General features: G+C 31.0%; 1 protein-coding gene across 1 annotated transcript in view; it reads right to left on the bottom strand.

Moving 5' to 3' along the window:
* The window catches only part of LOC107658748 (oxysterol-binding protein-related protein 8-like), a 77,420-nt gene that overhangs the window by 59,546 nt on the left and 9,761 nt on the right, over positions 1–8,113 (bottom strand). Inside the window, exon 2 of the mRNA XM_016447398.1 lies at positions 848–938. The gene's annotated coding sequence lies outside the window, so the exon portion shown is untranslated. The remainder of the gene's footprint in view (positions 1–847; positions 939–8,113) is intronic.

The raw sequence follows: 8,113 nt of genomic DNA, 5'->3' as shown, positions 1-8,113 counted from the left end.
TTTTTTTTATTGAAATTTTTTTTTTTTTTTTGCATTGTGACATTATTTTCATAACAATTAAGCATATTTTACCCCAATGTCTGATTACTGTAATGTCAAAAATTATGTTTCATAAACTGTTTAATTTTCCCCCCTTTAATATTAGTGTTATATTATTACATTCTTATAATAGTATTTTTTGTTTTTAAATTACTATTTTTTAATTCATTTTCATATATTAAAGAGAGTGCCACAAATTGTACCATCATTTCTTAATTAAAATTATATTAAATATAAGTTATATTATTTAAATAAATATACATATTACTCATTATATATATGAATATTAATATTTAAATTAATATATTTACATAAACAAATAATCTTAAATACATTAATATTTCATTTAATTATTATCTATAATTACAACAATATTTTTTCCCCAATAATTATTAGTTTTTTACGCAATACGTTTTTAACAGTAAATAAAAACAGGTGCTTAAAACAAAGGTTTTAAACCTCATAAAACTGACATCACAATGCGAAAAAACTGGCTTAATCTTCTTTCATTTTATTAATAGTATTAAATTTGTGACAATGAGAAGTATCGCAGCATGCAGTAGTGCTTTGTACTGTTCATTATTCACAGGCTCTGACAGCTGAGGTGTGTTTCTGTCTTTTGAAGTCGCTAATGGGACAGAAAGTGTGTGAGCAAGGTGTTTAAAGTGTGTTTGGTGTCAGCAGCGTTAGCTTTGTTCTTGTCATTGTGAAGGCTGGTTCAGGTCTGTGTGAGCTCTAATGGCTCATTATATTCACATGGACGTGTGTGTGTGTGTGTGTGTGTGTGTGTGAGAGAGAGATCGCTCACCTGAGCTCTCTCAGGATCTCCCTGAGACTCGGCACAAGGCTCCATGTTTATCCAGACGCCGCCGGTCAACGCTGTTCACAGCTCTACATGTCTGCAGAGACACAAACATATTTACTTCAAACAACTGAGTCACGCTGCATGCACAAGGATTTATGTATTTGAATTGCATGTAACATTTCATTCTATTTGGATTACACAATTTAACATAAACTAATAAACTTAATGTGATGCAGTTTTGGCAGTCATACATAGCAGAAACAGGTAAGATTTTTGCACGGGGATTAGTTTTGTTAATTTTTCTGTATGTTTTTGTCATTTTTATAAGCCATTATTATTGCCTATATAGGTTTTATTAATTTTTATTGATGTTTTAGTGTTAATTATCTTAATACATCAGGTTAACCTAAATAAAAATAAGAAGTGTTTCTATGGCAACTACACGAAATGAAATAAAATAAAATATATAAAAAAAACTTTATTTCAGTTGATGTTTATTTCAAATATGCATGTATGCAAATAGTTTATAATAATCATAAATCTAATCTATTCATTGTGAAAACATTTATTCAGTTAAAAATACGGTTAAAATATTGGATTTATTGATGATATTGATATTGATGATATATAAACCTGTTGTGCATTTTAAAACATTCAGTTTATTAGTATTATTAGAGAAATATTACCTGTTCATTTATGTGTAACTGACAAATATGGATTATATTAATTTATTAATTTTGTTTTTTAAAACTAATCACTTTGTTAAAACTGTATCATCCATATGGCTAAAACTTTTATATGAAATTAAAAGATATAAAATATTAAATTTAGGACTAAGTATTTTACTGATTTGTATGATATAAGCTTATCCAAACATCTTAATCATAATTAAAGGAATAACACGCTCAAAAACAAATTCACTCAAAATTTGTTGTTAGAAAACCAGACACAGAACGAGACCTTAAGACTGGCATTTAAAGCAACCAACTGCAGTTTGTTTTGCAAAATGACCGGCCATTTCTTAACAACTCCCATCATTTTTCCAGCACATTTCTTGACAATATCTGACACAGACACCTCTTATTTGAAGAGGAAACATCGATGGCACTCGTCACACAGGTGCTTCAGATAATTTGCTCTTCTTCTCGGTTAAAACGGTCTCTTTATCCGACCATGACGCTGTCAATCAAGAGGCCCAGAAAGAAAATAGTTAAAAGAGAGAAAGAACAGAAGTATGAACGACAAACTGCTCAAGTTAGTTCATGCCCAGATTTTGCAGAATTAGTAATACTGGTAAAAACTGTTACTTGTGCCAAAGCTGCATGTTTGAATGTGCACAAGACGAGAATGACATATAAGGAGAAGGTTTGTATAATACTCTGCCAGTTAATCGAGACTGTAGATGTCTAAAGAGGTTCATCATCCTCCAGGCATGTCACACTATCTTTAACAATGGGCTTCCCGACACATACACACTAACACACACACACACACACACACAGACACACTCTAACACACACACACACACACACACATACACTCTAACACACACACACACACACATACACTCTAACACACACACACACACACACACATACACTCTAACACACACACACACACACATACACTCTAACACACACACACACACACACACATACACTCTAACACACACACACACACACATACACTCTAACACACACACACACACACACACACACTCTCTCTCTCTCAAACAGACACACACACACACACACACACACTCTATCACACACATGCGCACGCGTGTGTGAGCGTCCTCAGGTGCTGCACAGACCCGGATTCAACGCATGGCCTGTCAACTGTTCAGACCAAACTTTCATTGGCGGAAACTTCTGAGCTATAATTAGCAAAGTAGGTCATTGAGGGGGAAAAAGCGAGGGAGAGAAAGTAGATATGGTCCAGGAGGCCTTATGGGCTGTGAAATTGTAACAGTGTAGAGCAGTGGTTCTCAATCTTTTTTTCCACCGGGCCGCACTATTGTCCAAGTGCAAGTCTCGTGGGCCGCACGCATATCATTTACATATTACGTCAGCAATACAAACCAACCTGATTTATAATATTATAGCCTAAATATTATATCTAAACGATTACATTTATTGAAATAAAAACAGCCCAGGCCCGACGGGCCCCGACTTTTTTACGCCCCTCGGGCCAGGCTTCGGGACAATTTTCACATCATAGTTCAGACGTGTCAGCACGGTGGGCCGCATTTGAATTCGTGACGGGCCGCGGGTTGAGAACCACTGGTGTAGCGTGACAAGGCTCGATTTACACCCTTTAACTGACCTGAGCTCTTGCCTTTTTATTGTGTGTGTGTGTATGTGTACACATATATATATTTATATTTGTGTACATACATCATTTTTGTTATTGCATAGCAGGGTTACTATTGTTGGCTAAAACTAATATTATTAAAACATTTTTGTTAATTTAAACAAAGCAGAAATCAAATATACAAATCAAAATATTAGATGAACAACTTAAATTTATTTCAGTTAGCTGCCAAAGGAACATTTCTAATTTTACGTTCACTAAAATTACTAACTACATTAAATATAAAAAATTAAATAAATGACAAGAAAGTTAACAAAATTAAAATGAAAAGTATAAGATTATAAAAATAAAAGCCAGTTCAAAATGTTAATAAATTAAATAAAATAAATAAAAACTAAAACAATAAATAATAAATAAAATAAAAAATGATAATTTAAGTAAAACTGAAATAAATTCCTAAAAAAAAAAGAATTAAAAATTAAAAGTTTTTAAAAATGTATAAAAAATAAAAGCCAATTCAAAATATTACTAAAATAAAATAAAATAAATAATATAAAAACTAAAACTGAAACAAAAATATATTATTAAAAATGTAAAATTAAAATTAATAGAATTAAAGGGTAAAAATAAAAGCCATTCAAAAAATTTAAAAAAATGCATAAATTAATAAGTTAAATAAAACTGAAAATAACCTAAACTAACATTTTAACAACTAAGCTAAAAATGTAACAAAAAATAAAATGCAAAGTACTAAAAAATATAAAAATACAAGCCAATTTAAAATATGAATGTTAACTATAACAGTATATGAATACTAAAATAACACTGTTCTATAGGCCATTTCCCGTCTCAGACCATGTGAAATTGTTTGAGACTCCCAGCTTACTGATTAGTCAACACACTGTGTGTGTGACTTCTAGAGTGGCCTTGTCACATTAACACACCAGCGGGACGCAAACGACAACCAGAAAAAGGCACGCAACTGTGACGTGCTTCTAAAACTACATTCATACCTGTTGAATCTGAATGACACACAACTGCAGGCTCGGGATATCACACAAATATCACATCCACCAGAGATAATGGTCTGCAAACACACAAAAACACACACACTGCAGACCAAAGGGAAAGGAAAGAGTTGCAGGTGCGACATCAAAGGACACTTCAATGCGTTCAGTGAAACACAAAGCCGGTGCAGGTGAAAGGCTGTGGAGGGTTGTGCTGGTCTGGGAACAGCGATTGAAGCCGCAGGCGGTCCAGACAACAGGAGTGGAGGGGAATATTTAGCTCTCTAAACGCCCCTCTGTTTATTTAACACCTATTCTGCCCGTTTAACATGCTAATTTACCACCTTTCAGTCGCAGAAAACATTCAGTAGACTTCAGATTTTCTTATGCATGGGACAGGTAGTTAAAAATAATCAAGACATTTTATAAAACTATTTATATATTAAATTATACATATATATATATATATATATATATATATATATATAAAATAAATAATAACCATAAAGAAATAATTATAATAATAAATAAATAAATCATATAATGCCCTTTTTTAATGTAAAAATATATATAATTAAAAGCAACCGCCACTTATCTAACAGCCACTGAAATGTTAAATACAGTAAAATGTAGTTAAAAATTATCAAGGCATGTTTCCACACCAGTTTTCATAAAACGAACTGAAGGAAGATTTTTTAATAATTTTATTTAAATGTATCAATATAATAGTGTATGGCAATAAACAATAAAATTTAGTTTGATACATCTTTACTGAAACATGTAAAAATCATATATAACTGAAAAATGCCACAGACATTTATGAACATTTTTTGTGAAAAAGCAAAAAAAATCACGATGAATATTTTGAACAGATTCACTGAAACAGATCAAAATAAACTGATTCATGAAAATGAATTAAACTTCCCAAATCATATTGGAGTTATATTAGAGAAACTCATGCTTTCAAGTCACACCACATATAATTTTGTGCTCTTTTTTAACTATAAACAGCTATTTGAAGCACCTGGTAGACAAAGAAAACGTCCCAGGAGTCTGTTTCTTCCTATTGATCCATCAAAGCAATTTTTCAAGGACATTTAGTCTTGATTTGAGGTATTGACACCCTGTCAGTGTAGAAATAACATCATTACACATGAAGGATTAGCTGGTTTAGGTCAGCGGTTCTAGATCACCTCTATCGCACATTTTGTATGTTTCCCTTATTAAACGCACCTGATTCGACTCGTTAGTGGAAACCAGGGTTGGTTTCCACTGGTTTATGTGAACAAGGCTTTAAAAACACAATAAATTAATTTCAGGCTTCAAGATCAAACCACAAAAGAGGAAGAAAGGGAATCAAGGTACTAAAACTGGAAATGGAAAATCTGTTTGTTGAAGTAAAACCACAATGGGCCAAATAAACCAGAAGAGCAGCATCAAACCAATTCCTAAATGATCTTTGTGATTTCACAGTGAATAATAAAGCAAAAAGCCAAAAGCCTTCTGTAAGTTTCCCACGAGCGGCTGTAGTGCAAATCTAGGCGTCAGCCTGTGACCGTCAACACTGCCACCTACACGCTAACATTCAATCTGTGAGAACATACGTGACAAACTCATGAGAGACGTCAAATCTGGGAGAGAAACTGTCCAACTCTCCGCCACGGCGGAGAACGAAAACACATTCAGGTAGCCAGTCTAATTTGATTCAGTCTGCATGACCCAGTTTCTCTGCAGCTGGAGGCTTTCGTCTCTAACAGGACGGTTATGCTTTAGTTTCAGAGACAGAGTTCGGTTTACACTATATACTTCAGCGCATTCACGTTTATCATGATCTTCAGAACCCTAAATGCTTGAAATTGGATTTTCAGACGTATAGGGAAAAAAACATCTCATTATATTCATATTCTACAGCATTTACTGGATAAAAATAGGCATACGCCCTGAAGCGCAAGATGAATCATCTGCTCAGAGTGAATTTTTAGGAGTACATTACAATATGGATGGATTTAAAGTTAACAGATACGGACTAAAAGCCACAACAACTCTTACAAATAAATGTCAAAATTAAAATAAAAGTGGCTGCATGATAAATTGAAAAAGAATTGATATTTCAATATAATTTATATTTAGATATTATTTTAGTATCTTTGAGATACTATTATTGTTTTTAATAATATAATCAGTGTTTATTTATAGATTTTTTCATTTTAAAGTTTTAGTCATTTTGTTGCACATTTCATGTTTAGGAATTTTTGTTTTTGCACAATAAATTTAAATAAAACTGAAATCAGTATATAATTTATATTTATCTTTTAAAATATGTTAGTATCATTAAGATAGAGATACTAATATTGTTTTTAATAATAATTTAAATCAGTTTTTAATTTTATAATTTGTTTTAGTTAGCCAATTAGCAATTTAGTTTTAGTAATTTTGTTGTTTTTGTTTATTTTTCAGTTTAGTTATTTTAGTACATTGACTACTTTTGTTGCATTCAAGTAACAAACAATGTTTTTAATGGTTTTCATTTTATTTTCAGTTTAAGTTAACTATAACAACCCTGATATAGAGATATTGTTTTCATTTGAGATGAAATGTCATACTACAGTTCAAATGACAATATATGAAAAATAATTGCAATATAAATTTTAGGCATGAAGACCTATATTGCAGAATTTTAAAATTCTAAATAAAATCATTTTTAAAAAATATTTTATGTTTACTTGCATGCTATATGACCATTAACCAGCATCAGAAAACTGTGAACATGCAAATATTGTTAAATTGTTAAAAATATTAACTTCAAATTTTCATTGGGTACTTCAAGAACATATTTTACGTCTAAGGAGTTCAGCTGACAAAACACCCCTCTAAATAAGCCACCATACAAAGAAACTGTGATTCATTTGAGCGCTTGATTATTTGAGTGACAGACATTTTAATAAGTCTCTCAACTCTACAATCCACTGTTGTGCTATTCCTCTCAGAATGAGCGTGTGTCTGTTCCAGGTGGCAGCAGTAGATAAATGGTGTGTTTTTCAGTAAAAATATCTTCTTTTCATGCGTCTCTACACAGACTGCCTCTGTGAGCTCGAGCGACTCATCTACCCCACCGAGACATTGAACAAACCGGCTCGTATCACACATACAGCGGCTCACACGCTCATTCAGATCACAGTCTGACAATATGCTTCATGAGTCTAATATACTCTCTAAGTCTAATATATGATGACTTCATGAGTCATCATGTCTAATATACTTTTTCATCTCTTTAACATTTACAACTAATCATGCTGTTTTTGGGACTTTAAGATTTATATATGTAAATGACATTGGCTAACGTCTTTGAAAAAAATGAGTGACAACATTCTCGCTATAAGTTTCTAAATTCGGAATAGGTATTCATATGTAAATAGAATCAATCATATGTTAATGACCTTATGACTATGACATCATAACCATATGTGTGTGTGCTTTACGTATTTATTTTGTTCCTCTTTATATGATTAAATTGTATGTATTTTATATACACATGCTTGTTTTTATAATTAAATATTATATATAGAAGTATACATGTATATTGTATTTCCTTTCTTTTATAACATTATTACACACCATTTTTACTCAAATCTATTATATATAATATATAATTATTTAATGCTAAAATAAATAAAATAAAACTTTTTAATCAAATTTATTATATATGAATTATGTATAAAGTTTTATTTAATTTATCTTAGAATTAATATAAAACTATAAATGCATACGTTTATTTCTTTTATTTTATATCCTTAAATATTATATATACATATTTGTGTATAATTTTTCTATTATATATAAAATTATATGTATACTTTTTATTTAAAACGTTTAAATATCATTTTATATTAAATATTATATACTTACTTTTTAAATTTAAATCTGATATAGAATTATATGTATAAAATAA

The sequence above is a fragment of the Sinocyclocheilus anshuiensis genome, unplaced genomic scaffold, assembly GCF_001515605.1.
Source record: "Sinocyclocheilus anshuiensis isolate Anshui unplaced genomic scaffold, SAMN03320099.WGS_v1.1 scaffold283, whole genome shotgun sequence".
Lineage (NCBI taxonomy): Eukaryota > Metazoa > Chordata > Actinopteri > Cypriniformes > Cyprinidae > Sinocyclocheilus > Sinocyclocheilus anshuiensis.
The sequence above is the reverse complement of the archived record's forward strand: the minus strand, read 5'-3'. Positions and strand labels throughout refer to the sequence as shown.